The 15100-nt window shown below is 41.9% G+C and overlaps 14 pseudogenes; all 14 read right to left on the reverse strand.

Moving 5' to 3' along the window:
* Positions 1 to 265: 265 nt before the first annotated feature.
* On the reverse strand, positions 266 to 384 carry LOC137099096 (5S ribosomal RNA; annotated as a pseudogene).
* An 857-nt stretch (positions 385 to 1241) lies between these two features.
* Positions 1242 to 1360, reverse strand: LOC137099093 (5S ribosomal RNA; annotated as a pseudogene).
* An 853-nt stretch (positions 1361 to 2213) lies between these two features.
* Positions 2214 to 2332, reverse strand: LOC137099041 (5S ribosomal RNA; annotated as a pseudogene).
* Positions 2333 to 3189: 857 nt separating this feature from the next.
* On the reverse strand, positions 3190 to 3308 carry LOC137099054 (5S ribosomal RNA; annotated as a pseudogene).
* Positions 3309 to 4165: 857 nt separating this feature from the next.
* LOC137099042 (5S ribosomal RNA) lies at positions 4166 to 4284 on the reverse strand (annotated as a pseudogene).
* Positions 4285 to 5152: 868 nt separating this feature from the next.
* LOC137099097 (5S ribosomal RNA) lies at positions 5153 to 5271 on the reverse strand (annotated as a pseudogene).
* Positions 5272 to 7087: 1816 nt separating this feature from the next.
* Positions 7088 to 7206, reverse strand: LOC137099099 (5S ribosomal RNA; annotated as a pseudogene).
* An 856-nt stretch (positions 7207 to 8062) lies between these two features.
* Positions 8063 to 8181, reverse strand: LOC137099043 (5S ribosomal RNA; annotated as a pseudogene).
* Positions 8182 to 9038: 857 nt separating this feature from the next.
* On the reverse strand, positions 9039 to 9157 carry LOC137099044 (5S ribosomal RNA; annotated as a pseudogene).
* Positions 9158 to 10025: 868 nt separating this feature from the next.
* Positions 10026 to 10144, reverse strand: LOC137099100 (5S ribosomal RNA; annotated as a pseudogene).
* Positions 10145 to 11960: 1816 nt separating this feature from the next.
* Positions 11961 to 12079, reverse strand: LOC137099101 (5S ribosomal RNA; annotated as a pseudogene).
* Positions 12080 to 12936: 857 nt separating this feature from the next.
* LOC137099094 (5S ribosomal RNA) lies at positions 12937 to 13055 on the reverse strand (annotated as a pseudogene).
* An 857-nt stretch (positions 13056 to 13912) lies between these two features.
* On the reverse strand, positions 13913 to 14031 carry LOC137099022 (5S ribosomal RNA; annotated as a pseudogene).
* An 857-nt stretch (positions 14032 to 14888) lies between these two features.
* Positions 14889 to 15007, reverse strand: LOC137099102 (5S ribosomal RNA; annotated as a pseudogene).
* Between the last annotated feature and the right edge of the window lie 93 nt (positions 15008 to 15100).

Raw genomic sequence — 15100 nt, forward strand, 5'->3', positions numbered from 1 at the left:
GAAGTGTAGGATGGACCAATCAGCTTCCTGTACTGCCCCCCAATCCGGCCAATCAGGCAGGGCACCTATAAGAACAAGAAAATAAAAACAACACATATGGCCAGGACCGTAACATGGTCTACTAGTAATGAAGCACGATGGTTGGCAAACCAATAAAGTAGCAAAACAGCAATGAAAGAACAAAATTTGATGAAAATATAGAACAATTTCTATGAATAAATAGGCAGTAACACCAGCTTGTGCTGCCCGTAAACCCAAGCAAAAAAGCTTACAGCACCTGGTATTCCCAGGCGGTCTTCCTACCAAGTACTAACCAGGCCCGGCTCTATTTGGCTGCCGAGATCGGACGAGATCGGGCGCTTAGAGAGCGGTGTGGCCGTAAGCTGCATTTGACATCATCAACAGCTCTTAAAAACGCTAGAGAAGCAGAATGCATGACACTTGCTAAGAAGAAGATAAATGTGGCAAAGTACAAAGTACTATAACTGTACTGGTCTGTTACGCCCCTGTCTAGGGGGTCAGGGTGCAACATACAAAGATAAATTAGCATGTTCCCTCTCCGATCCCCAAACCAAAATCCAGGATCGAGATGTTCCAACAGAATGATATTTATTTTAAACGAAAGAAAGTGTCAAACAAAACATGACACTACAACTCAGGGCGAACCAAGGCCAACATAATAAACAAAATAAGCCATTTCCCACAGAAAGTGCTAGCTAGCCTGATAGAAATAAACAAACCAAAAGACAGTCGCTAACCCTAACTCCCTAATGTGAAAACAGTCCAAAGAAAATGGCAGTTCACCCCTACAGATTTAATACTATTTACAAAATATACAATTTATAAACAAAACCACGGCACAAAACCTAACAATTCAAAAATGCTAAATAAGGTTTGGAAACCAAGAACAGCAAACAGGTGCTGATGCCAGAAAGAGCCTCGCTAGCTGTTGGGAACCGTACTTTTAAAACTCCAGGAAGTGAAGGATGGACCAATCAGCTTCCTGTACTGCCCCCCAATCCGGCCAATCAGGCAGGGCACCTATAAGAACAACAAAATAAAAACAACACATATGGCCAGGACCGTAACATGGTCTACTAGTAATGAAGCACGATGGTTGGCAAACCAATAAAGTAGCAAAATAGCAATGAAAGAACAAAATTTGATGAAAATATAGAACAATTTCTATGAATAAATAGGCAGTAACACCAGCTTGTGCTGCCCGTAAACCCAAGCAAAAAAGCTTACAGCACCTGGTATTCCCAGGCGGTCTTCCTACCAAGTACTAACCAGGCCCAGCTCTATTTGGCTGCCGAGATCGGACGAGATCGGGCGCTTAGAGAGCGGTGTGGCCGTAAGCTGCATTTGACATCATCAACAGCTCTTAAAAACGCTGGAGAAGCAGAATGCATGACACTTGCTAAGAAGAAGATAAATGTGGCAAAGTACAAAGTACTATAACTGTACTGGTCTGTTACGCCCCTGTCTAGGGGGTCAGGGTGCAACATACAAAGATAAATTAGCATGTTCCCTCTCCGATCCCCAAACCAAAATCCAGGATCGAGATGTTCCAACAGAATGATATTTATTTTAAACGAAAGAAAGTGACAAACGAAGAATGACACAACTCAGGACGAACCAAGGCCAACATAATAAACAAAATAAGCCATTTCCCACAGAAAGTGCTAGCTAGCCTGATAGAAATAAACAAACCAAAAGACAGTCGCTAACCTTAACTCCCTAATGTGAAAACGGTCCAAAGAAAATGGCAGTTCACCCCTACAGATTTAATACTATTTACAAAATATACAATTTATAACAAAACCACGTCACAAAACCTAACAATTCAAAAATGCTAAATAAGGTTTGGAAACCAAGAACAGCAAACAGGTGCTGATGCCAGAAAGAGCCTCGCTAGCTGTTGGGAACCGTACTTTTAAAACTCCAGGAAGTGTAGGATGGACCAATCAGCTTCCTGTACTGCCCCCCAATCCGGCCAATCAGGCAGGGCACCTATAAGAACAAGAAAATAAAAACAACACATATGGCCAGGACCGTAACATGGTCTACTAGTAATGAAGCACGATGGTTGACAAACCAATAAAGTAGCAAAACAGCAATGAAAGAACAAAATTTGATGAAAATATGGAACAATTTCTATGAATAAATAGGCAGTAACACCAGCTTGTGCTGCCCGTAAACCCAAGCAAAGAAGCTTACAGCACGTGGTATTCCCAGGCGGTCTTCCTACCAAGTACTAACCAGGCCCGGCTCTATTTGGCTGCCGAGATCGGACGAGATCGGGAGCTTAGAGAGTGGTGTGGCCGTAAGCTGCTTTTGACATCATCAACAGCTCCTAAAAACGCTGGAGAAGCAGAATGCACAACACTTGCTAAGAAGAAGATAAATGTGGCAAAGTACAAAGTACTATAACTGTACTGGTCTGTTACGCCCCTGTCTAGGGGGTCAGGGTGCAACATACAAAGATAAATTAGGATGTTCCCTCTCCGGTCTCCAAACCATAATCCAGGATCGAGATGTTCCAACAGAATGATATTTATTTTAAACGAAAGAAAGTGTCAAACAAAACATGACACTACAACTCAGGGCGAACCAAGGCCAACATAATAAACAAAATAAGCCATTTCCCACAGAAAGTGCTAGCTAGCCTGATAGAAATAAACAAACCAAAAGACAGTCGCTAACCCTAACTCCCAAATGTGAAAACAGTCCAAAGAAAATGGTAGTTCACCCCTACAGATTTAATACTATTTACAAAATATACAATTTATAAACAAAACCACGGCACAAAACCAAACAATTCAAAAATGCTAAATAAGGTTTGGAAACCAAGAACAGCAAACAGGTGCTGATGCCAGAAAGAGCCTCGCTAGCTGTTGGGAACCGTACTTTTAAAACTCCAGGAAGTGAAGGATGGACCAATCAGCTTCCTATACTGCCCCCCAATCCGGCCAATCAGGCAGGGCACCTATAAGAACAACAAAATAAAAACAACACATATGGCCAGGACCGTAACATGGTCTACTAGTAATGAAGCACGATGGTTGGCAAACCAATAAAGTAGCAAAACAGCAATGAAAGAACAAAATTTGATGAAAATATAGAACAATTTCTATGAATAAATAGGCAGTAACACCAGCTTGTGCTGCCCGTAAACCCAAGCAAAGAAGCTTACAGCACGTGGTATTCCCAGGCGGTCTTCCTACCAAGTACTAACAAGGCCCGGCCCTATTTGGCTGCTGAGATCGGACGGGATCGGGCGCTTAGAGAGCAGTGTGGCCGTAAGCTGCATTTGACATCATCAACAGCTCTTAAAAACGCTGGAGAAGCAGAATGCATGACACTTGCTAAGAAGAAGATAAATGTGGCAAAGTACAAATTACTATAACTGTACTGGTCTGTTACGCCCCTGTCTAGGGGGTCAGGGTGCAACATACAAAGATAAATTAGCATGTTCCCTCTCCGATCCCCAAACCAAAATCCAGGATCGAGATGTTCCAACAGAATGATATTTATTTTAAACGAAAGAAAGTGTCAAACAAAACATGACACTACAACTCAGGGCGAACCAAGGCCAACATAATAAACAAAATAAGCCATTTCCCACAGAAAGTGTTAGCTAGCCTGATAGAAATAAACAAACCAAAAGACAGTCGCTAACCCTAACTCCCTAATGTGAAAACAGTCCAAAGAAAATGGCAGTTCACCCCTACAGATTTAATACTATTTACAAAATATACAATTTATAAACAAAACCACGGCACAAAACCTAACAATTCAAAAATGCTAAATAAGGTTTGGAAACCAAGAACAGCAAACAGGTGCTGATGCAAGAAAGAGCCTCGCTAGCTGTTGGGAACCGTACTTTTAAAACTCCAGGAAGTGAAGGATGGACCAATCAGCTTCCTATACTGCCCCCCAATCCGGCCAATCAGGCAGGGCACCTATAAGAACAACAAAATAAAAACAACACATATGGCCAGGACCGTAACATGGTCTACTAGTAATGAAGCACGATGGTTGGCAAACCAATAAAGTAGCAAAACAGCAATGAAAGAACAAAATTTGATGAAAATATAGAACAATTTCTATGAATAAATAGGCAGTAACACCAGCTTGTGCTGCCCGTAAACCCAAGCAAAGAAGCTTACAGCACGTGGTATTCCCAGGCGGTCTTCCTACCAAGTACTAACCAGGCCCGGCTCTATTTGGCTGCCGAGATCGGACGAGATCGGGAGCTTAGAGAGTGGTGTGGCCGTAAGCTGCTTTTGACATCATCAACAGCTCCTAAAAACGCTGGAGAAGCAGAATGCACAACACTTGCTAAGAAGAAGATAAATGTGGCAAAGTACAAAGTACTATAACTGTACTGGTCTGTTACGCCCCTGTCTAGGGGGTCAGGGTGCAACATACAAAGATAAATTAGGATGTTCCCTCTCCGGTCTCCAAACCATAATCCAGGATCGAGATGTTCCAACAGAATGATATTTATTTTAAACGAAAGAAAGTGTCAAACAAAACATGACACTACAACTCAGGGCGAACCAAGGCCAACATAATAAACAAAATAAGCCATTTCCCACAGAAAGTGCTAGCTAGCCTGATAGAAATAAACAAACCAAAAGACAGTCGCTAACCCTACCTCCCTAATGTGAAAACAAGAAAAAACAATCAAAAGAAAATGGCAGTCCACCCCTACAGATTTAATACTATTTACAAAATATACAATTTATAAACAAAACCACGGCACAAAACCTAACAATTCAAAAATGCTAAATAAGGTTTGGAAACCAAGAACAGCAAACAGGTGCTGATGCCAGAAAGAGCCTCGCTAGCTGTTGGGAACCGTACTTTTAAAACTCCAGGAAGTGTAGGATGGACCAATCAGCTTCCTGTACTGCCCCCCAATCCGGCCAATCAGGCACGGCACCTATAAGAACAAGACAATAAAAAAAAACACACATGGCCAGGACCGTAACATGGTCTACTAGTAATGAAGCACGATGGTTGACAAACCAATAAAGTAGCAAAAAAGCAATGAAAGAACAAAATTTGATGAAAATATGGAACAATTTCTATGAATAAATAGGCAGTAACACCAGCTTGTGCTGCCCGTAAACCCAAGCAAAAAAGCTTACAGCACCTGGTATTCCCAGGCGGTCTTCCTACCAAGTACTAACCAGGCCCGGCTCTATTTGGCTGCCGAGATCGGACGAGATCGGGCGCTTAGAGAGCGGTGTGGCCGTAAGCTGTATTTGACATCATCAACAGCTCTTAAAAACGCTAGAGAAGCAGAATGCATGACACTTGCTAAGAAGAAGATAAATGTGGCAAAGTACAAAGTACTATAACTGTACTGGTCTGTTAGGCCCCTGTCTAGGGGGTCAGGGTGAAACATACAAAGATAAATTTGCATGTTCCCTCTCCGATCCTCAAACCAAAATCCAGGATTGAGATGTTCCAACAGAATGATATTTATTTTAAACGAAAGAAAGTGTCAAACAAAACATGACACTACAACTCAGGGCGAACCAAGGCCAACATAATAAACAAAATAAGACATTTCCCACAGAAAGTGCTAGCTAGCCTGATAGAAATAAACAAACCAAAAGACAGTCGCTAACCCTAACTCCCTAATATGAAAACGGTCCAAAGAAAATGGCAGTTCACCCCTACAGATTTAATACTATTTACAAAATATACAATTTATAAACAAAACCACGGCACAAAACCTAACAATTCAAAAATGCTAAAAAAGGTTTGGAAACCAAGAACAGCAAACAGGTGCTGATGCAAGAAAGAGCCTCGCTAGCTGTTGGGAACCGTACTTTTAAAACTCCAGGAAGTGAAGGATGGACCAATCAGCTTCCTATACTGCCCCCCAATCCGGCCAATCAGGCAGGGCACCTATAAGAACAACAAAATAAAAACAACACATATGGCCAGGACCGTAACATGGTCTACTAGTAATGAAGCACAATGGTTGGCAAACCAATAAAGTAGCAAAACAGCAATGAAAGAACAAAATTTGATGAAAATATAGAACAATTTCTATGAATAAATAGGCAGTAACACCAGCTTGTGCTGCCCGTAAACCCAAGCATTGGTATTCCCAGGCGGTCTTCCAACGAAGTACTAACCAGGCCCGGCTCTATTTGGCTGCCGAGATCGGACGAGATCGGGAGCTTAGAGAGCGGTGTGGCCGTAAGCTGCTTTTGACATCATCAACAGCTCCTAAAAACGCTGGAGAAGCAGAATGCACAACACTTGCTAAGAAGAAGATAAATGTGGCAAAGTACAAAGTACTATAACTGTACTGGTCTGTTACGCCCCTGTCTAGGGGGTCAGGGTGCAACATACAAAGATAAATTAGGATGTTCCCTCTCCGGTCTCCAAACCATAATCCAGGATCGAGATGTTCCAACAGAATGATATTTATTTTAAACGAAAGAAAGTGTCAAACAAAACATGACACTACAACTCAGGGCGAACCAAGGCCAACATAATAAACAAAATAAGCCATTTCCCACAGAAAGTGCTAGCTAGCCTGATAGAAATAAACAAACCAAAAGACAGTCGCTAACCCTAACTCCCTAATGTGAAAACGGTCCAAAGAAAATGGCAGTTCACCCCTACAGATTTAATACTATTTAAAAAATATACAATTTATAACAAAACCACGTCACAAAACCTAACAATTCAAAAATGCTAAAAAAGGTTTGGAAACCAAGAACAGCAAACAGGTGCTGATGCCAGAAAGAGCCTCGCTTGCTGTTGGGAACCGTACTTTTAAAACTCCAGGAAGTGTAGGATGGACCAATCAGCTTCCTGTACTGCCCCCCAATCCGGCCAATCAGGCAGGGCACCTATAAGAACAAGAAAATAAAAACAACACATATGGCCAGGACCGTAACATGGTCTACTAGTAATGAAGCACGATGGTTGGCAAACCAATAAAGTAGCAAAACAGCAATGAAAGAACAAAATTTGATGAAAATATAGAACAATTTCTATGAATAAATAGGCAGTAACACCAGCTTGTGCTGCCCGTAAACCCAAGCAAAAAAGCTTACAGCACCTGGTATTCCCAGGCGGTCTTCCTACCAAGTACTAACCAGGCCCGGCTCTATTTGGCTGCCGAGATCGGACGAGATCGGGCGCTTAGAGAGCGGTGTGGCCGTAAGCTGCATTTGACATCATCAACAGCTCTTAAAAACGCTAGAGAAGCAGAATGCATGACACTTGCTAAGAAGAAGATAAATGTGGCAAAGTACAAAGTACTATAACTGTACTGGTCTGTTACGCCCCTGTCTAGGGGGTCAGGGTGCAACATACAAAGATAAATTAGCATGTTCCCTCTCCGATCCCCAAACCAAAATCCAGGATCGAGATGTTCCAACAGAATGATATTTATTTTAAACGAAAGAAAGTGTCAAACAAAACATGACACTACAACTCAGGGCGAACCAAGGCCAACATAATAAACAAAATAAGCCATTTCCCACAGAAAGTGCTAGCTAGCCTGATAGAAATAAACAAACCAAAAGACAGTCGCTAACCTTAACTCCCTAATGTGAAAACGGTCCAAAGAAAATGGCAGTTCACCCCTACAGATTTAATACTATTTACAAAATATACAATTTATAACAAAACCACGTCACAAAACCTAACAATTCAAAAATGCTAAATAAGGTTTGGAAACCAAGAACAGCAAACAGGTGCTGATGCCAGAAAGAGCCTCGCTAGCTGTTGGGAACCGTACTTTTAAAACTCCAGGAAGTGTAGGATGGACCAATCAGCTTCCTGTACTGCCCCCCAATCCGGCCAATCAGGCAGGGCACCTATAAGAACAAGAAAATAAAAACAACACATATGGCCAGGACCGTAACATGGTCTACTAGTAATGAAGCACGATGGTTGACAAACCAATAAAGTAGCAAAACAGCAATGAAAGAACAAAATTTGATGAAAATATGGAACAATTTCTATGAATAAATAGGCAGTAACACCAGCTTGTGCTGCCCGTAAACCCAAGCAAAGAAGCTTACAGCACGTGGTATTCCCAGGCGGTCTTCCTACCAAGTACTAACCAGGCCCGGCTCTATTTGGCTGCCGAGATCGGACGAGATCGGGAGCTTAGAGAGTGGTGTGGCCGTAAGCTGCTTTTGACATCATCAACAGCTCTTAAAAACGCTGGAGAAGCAGAATGCATGACACTTGCTAAGAAGAAGATAAATGTGGCAAAGTACAAAGTACTATAACTGTACTGGTCTGTTACGCCCCTGTCTAGGGGGTCAGGGTGCAACATACAAAGATAAATTAGCATGTTCCCTCTCCGATCCCCAAACCAAAATCCAGGATCGAGATGTTCCAACAGAATGATATTTATTTTAAACGAAAGAAAGTGTCAAACAAAACATGACACTACAACTCAGGGCGAACCAAGGCCAACATAATAAACAAAATAAGCCATTTCCCACAGAAAGTGTTAGCTAGCCTGATAGAAATAAACAAACCAAAAGACAGTCGCTAACCCTAACTCCCTAATGTGAAAACAGTCCAAAGAAAATGGCAGTTCACCCCTACAGATTTAATACTATTTACAAAATATACAATTTATAAACAAAACCACGGCACAAAACCTAACAATTCAAAAATGCTAAATAAGGTTTGGAAACCAAGAACAGCAAACAGGTGCTGATGCAAGAAAGAGCCTCGCTAGCTGTTGGGAACCGTACTTTTAAAACTCCAGGAAGTGAAGGATGGACCAATCAGCTTCCTATACTGCCCCCCAATCCGGCCAATCAGGCAGGGCACCTATAAGAACAACAAAATAAAAACAACACATATGGCCAGGACCGTAACATGGTCTACTAGTAATGAAGCACGATGGTTGGCAAACCAATAAAGTAGCAAAACAGCAATGAAAGAACAAAATTTGATGAAAATATAGAACAATTTCTATGAATAAATAGGCAGTAACACCAGCTTGTGCTGCCCGTAAACCCAAGCAAAGAAGCTTACAGCACGTGGTATTCCCAGGCGGTCTTCCTACCAAGTACTAACCAGGCCCGGCTCTATTTGGCTGCCGAGATCGGACGAGATCGGGAGCTTAGAGAGTGGTGTGGCCGTAAGCTGCTTTTGACATCATCAACAGCTCCTAAAAACGCTGGAGAAGCAGAATGCACAACACTTGCTAAGAAGAAGATAAATGTGGCAAAGTACAAAGTACTATAACTGTACTGGTCTGTTACGCCCCTGTCTAGGGGGTCAGGGTGCAACATACAAAGATAAATTAGGATGTTCCCTCTCCGGTCTCCAAACCATAATCCAGGATCGAGATGTTCCAACAGAATGATATTTATTTTAAACGAAAGAAAGTGTCAAACAAAACATGACACTACAACTCAGGGCGAACCAAGGCCAACATAATAAACAAAATAAGCCATTTCCCACAGAAAGTGCTAGCTAGCCTGATAGAAATAAACAAACCAAAAGACAGTCGCTAACCCTACCTCCCTAATGTGAAAACAAGAAAACACAATCAAAAGAAAATGGCAGTCCACCCCTACAGATTTAATACTATTTACAAAATATACAATTTATAAACAAAACCACGGCACAAAACCTAACAATTCAAAAATGCTAAATAAGGTTTGGAAACCAAGAACAGCAAACAGGTGCTGATGCCAGAAAGAGCCTCGCTAGCTGTTGGGAACCGTACTTTTAAAACTCCAGGAAGTGTAGGATGGACCAATCAGCTTCCTGTACTGCCCCCCAATCCGGCCAATCAGGCACGGCACCTATAAGAACAAGACAATAAAAAAAAACACACATGGCCAGGACCGTAACATGGTCTACTAGTAATGAAGCACGATGGTTGACAAACCAATAAAGTAGCAAAAAAGCAATGAAAGAACAAAATTTGATGAAAATATGGAACAATTTCTATGAATAAATAGGCAGTAACACCAGCTTGTGCTGCCCGTAAACCCAAGCAAAAAAGCTTACAGCACCTGGTATTCCCAGGCGGTCTTCCTACCAAGTACTAACCAGGCCCGGCTCTATTTGGCTGCCGAGATCGGACGAGATCGGGCGCTTAGAGAGCGGTGTGGCCGTAAGCTGTATTTGACATCATCAACAGCTCTTAAAAACGCTAGAGAAGCAGAATGCATGACACTTGCTAAGAAGAAGATAAATGTGGCAAAGTACAAAGTACTATAACTGTACTGGTCTGTTAGGCCCCTGTCTAGGGGGTCAGGGTGAAACATACAAAGATAAATTTGCATGTTCCCTCTCCGATCCTCAAACCAAAATCCAGGATTGAGATGTTCCAACAGAATGATATTTATTTTAAACGAAAGAAAGTGTCAAACAAAACATGACACTACAACTCAGGGCGAACCAAGGCCAACATAATAAACAAAATAAGACATTTCCCACAGAAAGTGCTAGCTAGCCTGATAGAAATAAACAAACCAAAAGACAGTCGCTAACCCTAACTCCCTAATATGAAAACGGTCCAAAGAAAATGGCAGTTCACCCCTACAGATTTAATACTATTTACAAAATATACAATTTATAAACAAAACCACGGCACAAAACCTAACAATTCAAAAATGCTAAATAAGGTTTGGAAACCAAGAACAGCAAACAGGTGCTGATGCAAGAAAGAGCCTCGCTAGCTGTTGGGAACCGTACTTTTAAAACTCCAGGAAGTGAAGGATGGACCAATCAGCTTCCTATACTGCCCCCCAATCCGGCCAATCAGGCAGGGCACCTATAAGAACAACAAAATAAAAACAACACATATGGCCAGGACCGTAACATGGTCTACTAGTAATGAAGCACAATGGTTGGCAAACCAATAAAGTAGCAAAACAGCAATGAAAGAACAAAATTTGATGAAAATATAGAACAATTTCTATGAATAAATAGGCAGTAACACCAGCTTGTGCTGCCCGTAAACCCAAGCATTGGTATTCCCAGGCGGTCTTCCAACGAAGTACTAACCAGGCCCGGCTCTATTTGGCTGCCGAGATCGGACGAGATCGGGAGCTTAGAGAGCGGTGTGGCCGTAAGCTGCTTTTGACATCATCAACAGCTCCTAAAAACGCTGGAGAAGCAGAATGCACAACACTTGCTAAGAAGAAGATAAATGTGGCAAAGTACAAAGTACTATAACTGTACTGGTCTGTTACGCCCCTGTCTAGGGGGTCAGGGTGCAACATACAAAGATAAATTAGGATGTTCCCTCTCCGGTCTCCAAACCATAATCCAGGATCGAGATGTTCCAACAGAATGATATTTATTTTAAACGAAAGAAAGTGTCAAACAAAACATGACACTACAACTCAGGGCGAACCAAGGCCAACATAATAAACAAAATAAGCCATTTCCCACAGAAAGTGCTAGCTAGCCTGATAGAAATAAACAAACCAAAAGACAGTCGCTAACCCTAACTCCCTAATGTGAAAACGGTCCAAAGAAAATGGCAGTTCACCCCTACAGATTTAATACTATTTAAAAAATATACAATTTATAACAAAACCACGTCACAAAACCTAACAATTCAAAAATGCTAAAAAAGGTTTGGAAACCAAGAACAGCAAACAGGTGCTGATGCCAGAAAGAGCCTCGCTTGCTGTTGGGAACCGTACTTTTAAAACTCCAGGAAGTGTAGGATGGACCAATCAGCTTCCTGTACTGCCCCCCAATCCGGCCAATCAGGCAGGGCACCTATAAGAACAAGAAAATAAAAACAACACATATGGCCAGGACCGTAACATGGTCTACTAGTAATGAAGCACGATGGTTGGCAAACCAATAAAGTAGCAAAACAGCAATGAAAGAACAAAATTTGATGAAAATATAGAACAATTTCTATGAATAAATAGGCAGTAACACCAGCTTGTGCTGCCCGTAAACCCAAGCAAAAAAGCTTACAGCACCTGGTATTCCCAGGCGGTCTTCCTACCAAGTACTAACCAGGCCCGGCTCTATTTGGCTGCCGAGATCGGACGAGATCGGGCGCTTAGAGAGCGGTGTGGCCGTAAGCTGCATTTGACATCATCAACAGCTCTTAAAAACGCTAGAGAAGCAGAATGCATGACACTTGCTAAGAAGAAGATAAATGTGGCAAAGTACAAAGTACTATAACTGTACTGGTCTGTTACGCCCCTGTCTAGGGGGTCAGGGTGCAACATACAAAGATAAATTAGCATGTTCCCTCTCCGATCCCCAAACCAAAATCCAGGATCGAGATGTTCCAACAGAATGATATTTATTTTAAACGAAAGAAAGTGTCAAACAAAACATGACACTACAACTCAGGGCGAACCAAGGCCAACATAATAAACAAAATAAGCCATTTCCCACAGAAAGTGCTAGCTAGCCTGATAGAAATAAACAAACCAAAAGACAGTCGCTAACCCTAACTCCCTAATGTGAAAACAGTCCAAAGAAAATGGCAGTTCACCCCTACAGATTTAATACTATTTACAAAATATACAATTTATAAACAAAACCACGGCACAAAACCTAACAATTCAAAAATGCTAAATAAGGTTTGGAAACCAAGAACAGCAAACAGGTGCTGATGCCAGAAAGAGCCTCGCTAGCTGTTGGGAACCGTACTTTTAAAACTCCAGGAAGTGTAGGATGGACCAATCAGCTTCCTGTACTGCCCCCCAATCCGGCCAATCAGGCAGGGCACCTATAAGAACAACAAAATAAAAACAACACATATGGCCAGGACCGTAACATGGTCTACTAGTAATGAAGCACGATGGTTGGCAAACCAATAAAGTAGCAAAATAGCAATGAAAGAACAAAATTTGATGAAAATATAGAACAATTTCTATGAATAAATAGGCAGTAACACCAGCTTGTGCTGCCCGTAAACCCAAGCAAAAAAGCTTACAGCACCTGGTATTCCCAGGCGGTCTTCCTACCAAGTACTAACCAGGCCCAGCTCTATTTGGCTGCCGAGATCGGACGAGATCGGGCGCTTAGAGAGCGGTGTGGCCGTAAGCTGCATTTGACATCATCAACAGCTCTTAAAAACGCTAGAGAAGCAGAATGCATGACACTTGCTAAGAAGAAGATAAATGTGGCAAAGTACAAAGTACTATAACTGTACTGGTCTGTTATGCCCCTGTCTAGGGGGTCAGGGTGAAACATACAAAGATAAATTTGCATGTTCCCTCTCCGATCCTCAAACCAAAATCCAGGATTGAGATGTTCCAACAGAATGATATTTATTTTAAACGAAAGAAAGTGTCAAACAAAACATGACACTACAACTCAGGGCGAACCAAGGCCAACATAATAAACAAAATAAGCCATTTCCCACAGAAAGTGCTAGCTAGCCTGATAGAAATAAACAAACCAAAAGACAGTCGCTAACCCTAACTCCCTAATATGAAAACGGTCCAAAGAAAATGGCAGTTCACCCCTACAGATTTAATACTATTTACAAAATATACAATTTATAAACAAAACCACGGCACAAAACATAACAATTCAAAAATGCTAAATAAGGTTTGGAAACCAAGAACAGCAAACAGGTGCTGATGCAAGAAAGAGCCTCGCTAGCTGTTGGGAACCGTACTTTTAAAACTCCAGGAAGTGAAGGATGGACCAATCAGCTTCCTATACTGCCCCCCAATCCGGCCAATCAGGCAGGGCACCTATAAGAACAACAAAATAAAAACAACACATATGGCCAGGACCGTAACATGGTCTACTAGTAATGAAGCACGATGGTTGGCAAACCAATAAAGTAGCAAAACAGCAATGAAAGAACAAAATTTGATGAAAATATAGAACAATTTCTATGAATAAATAGGCAGTAACACCAGCTTGTGCTGCCCGTAAACCCAAGCAAAAAAGCTTACAGCACCTGGTATTCCCAGGCGGTCTTCCTACCAAGTACTAACCAGGCCCGGCTCTATTTGGCTGCCGAGATCGGACGAGATCGGGAGCTTAGAGAGCGGTGTGGCCGTAAGCTGCATTTGACATCATCAACAGCTCCTAAAAACGCTGGAGAAGCAGAATGCACAACACTTGCTAAGAAGAAGATAAATGTGGCAAAGTACAAAGTACTATAACTGTACTGGTCTGTTACGCCCCTGTCTAGGGGGTCAGGGTGCAACATACAAAGATAAATTAGGATGTTCCCTCTCCGGTCTCCAAACCATAATCCAGGATCGAGATGTTCCAACAGAATGATATTTATTTTAAACGAAAGAAAGTGTCAAACAAAACATGACACTACAACTCAGGGCGAACCAAGGCCAACATAATAAACAAAATAAGCCATTTCCCACAGAAAGTGCTAGCTAGCCTGATAGAAATAAACAAACCAAAAGACAGTCGCTAACCCTAACTCCCTAATGTGAAAACGGTCCAAAGAAAATGGCAGTTCACCCCTACAGATTTAATACTATTTACAAAATATACAATTTATAACAAAACCACGTCACAAAACCTAACAATTCAAAAATGCTAAATAAGGTTTGGAAACCAAGAACAGCAAACAGGTGCTGATGCCAGAAAGAGCCTCGCTTGCTGTTGGGAACCGTACTTTTAAAACTCCAGGAAGTGTAGGATGGACCAATCAGCTTCCTGTACTGCCCCCCCAATCCGGCCAATCAGGCAGGGCACCTATAAGAACAAGAAAATAAAAACAACACATATGGCCAGGACCGTAACATGGTCTACTAGTAATGAAGCACGATGGTTGACAAACCAATAAAGTAGCAAAACAGCAATGAAAGAACAAAATTTGATGAAAATATGGAATAATTTCTATGAATAAATAGGCAGTAACACCAGCTTGTGCTGCCCGTAAACCCAAGCAAAAAAGCTTACAGCACCTGGTATTCCCAGGCGGTCTTCCTACCAAGTACTAACCAGGCCCGGCTCTATTTGGCTGCCGAGATCGGACGAGATCGGGCGCTTAGAGAGCGGTGTGGCCGTAAGCTGCATTTGACATCATCAACAGCTCTTAAAAACGCTGGAGAAGCAGAATGCATGACACTTGCTAAGAAGAAGATAAATGTGGCAAAGTACAAAG

The sequence above is a fragment of the Channa argus genome, chromosome 14, assembly GCF_033026475.1.
Source record: "Channa argus isolate prfri chromosome 14, Channa argus male v1.0, whole genome shotgun sequence".
NCBI lineage: Eukaryota > Metazoa > Chordata > Actinopteri > Anabantiformes > Channidae > Channa > Channa argus.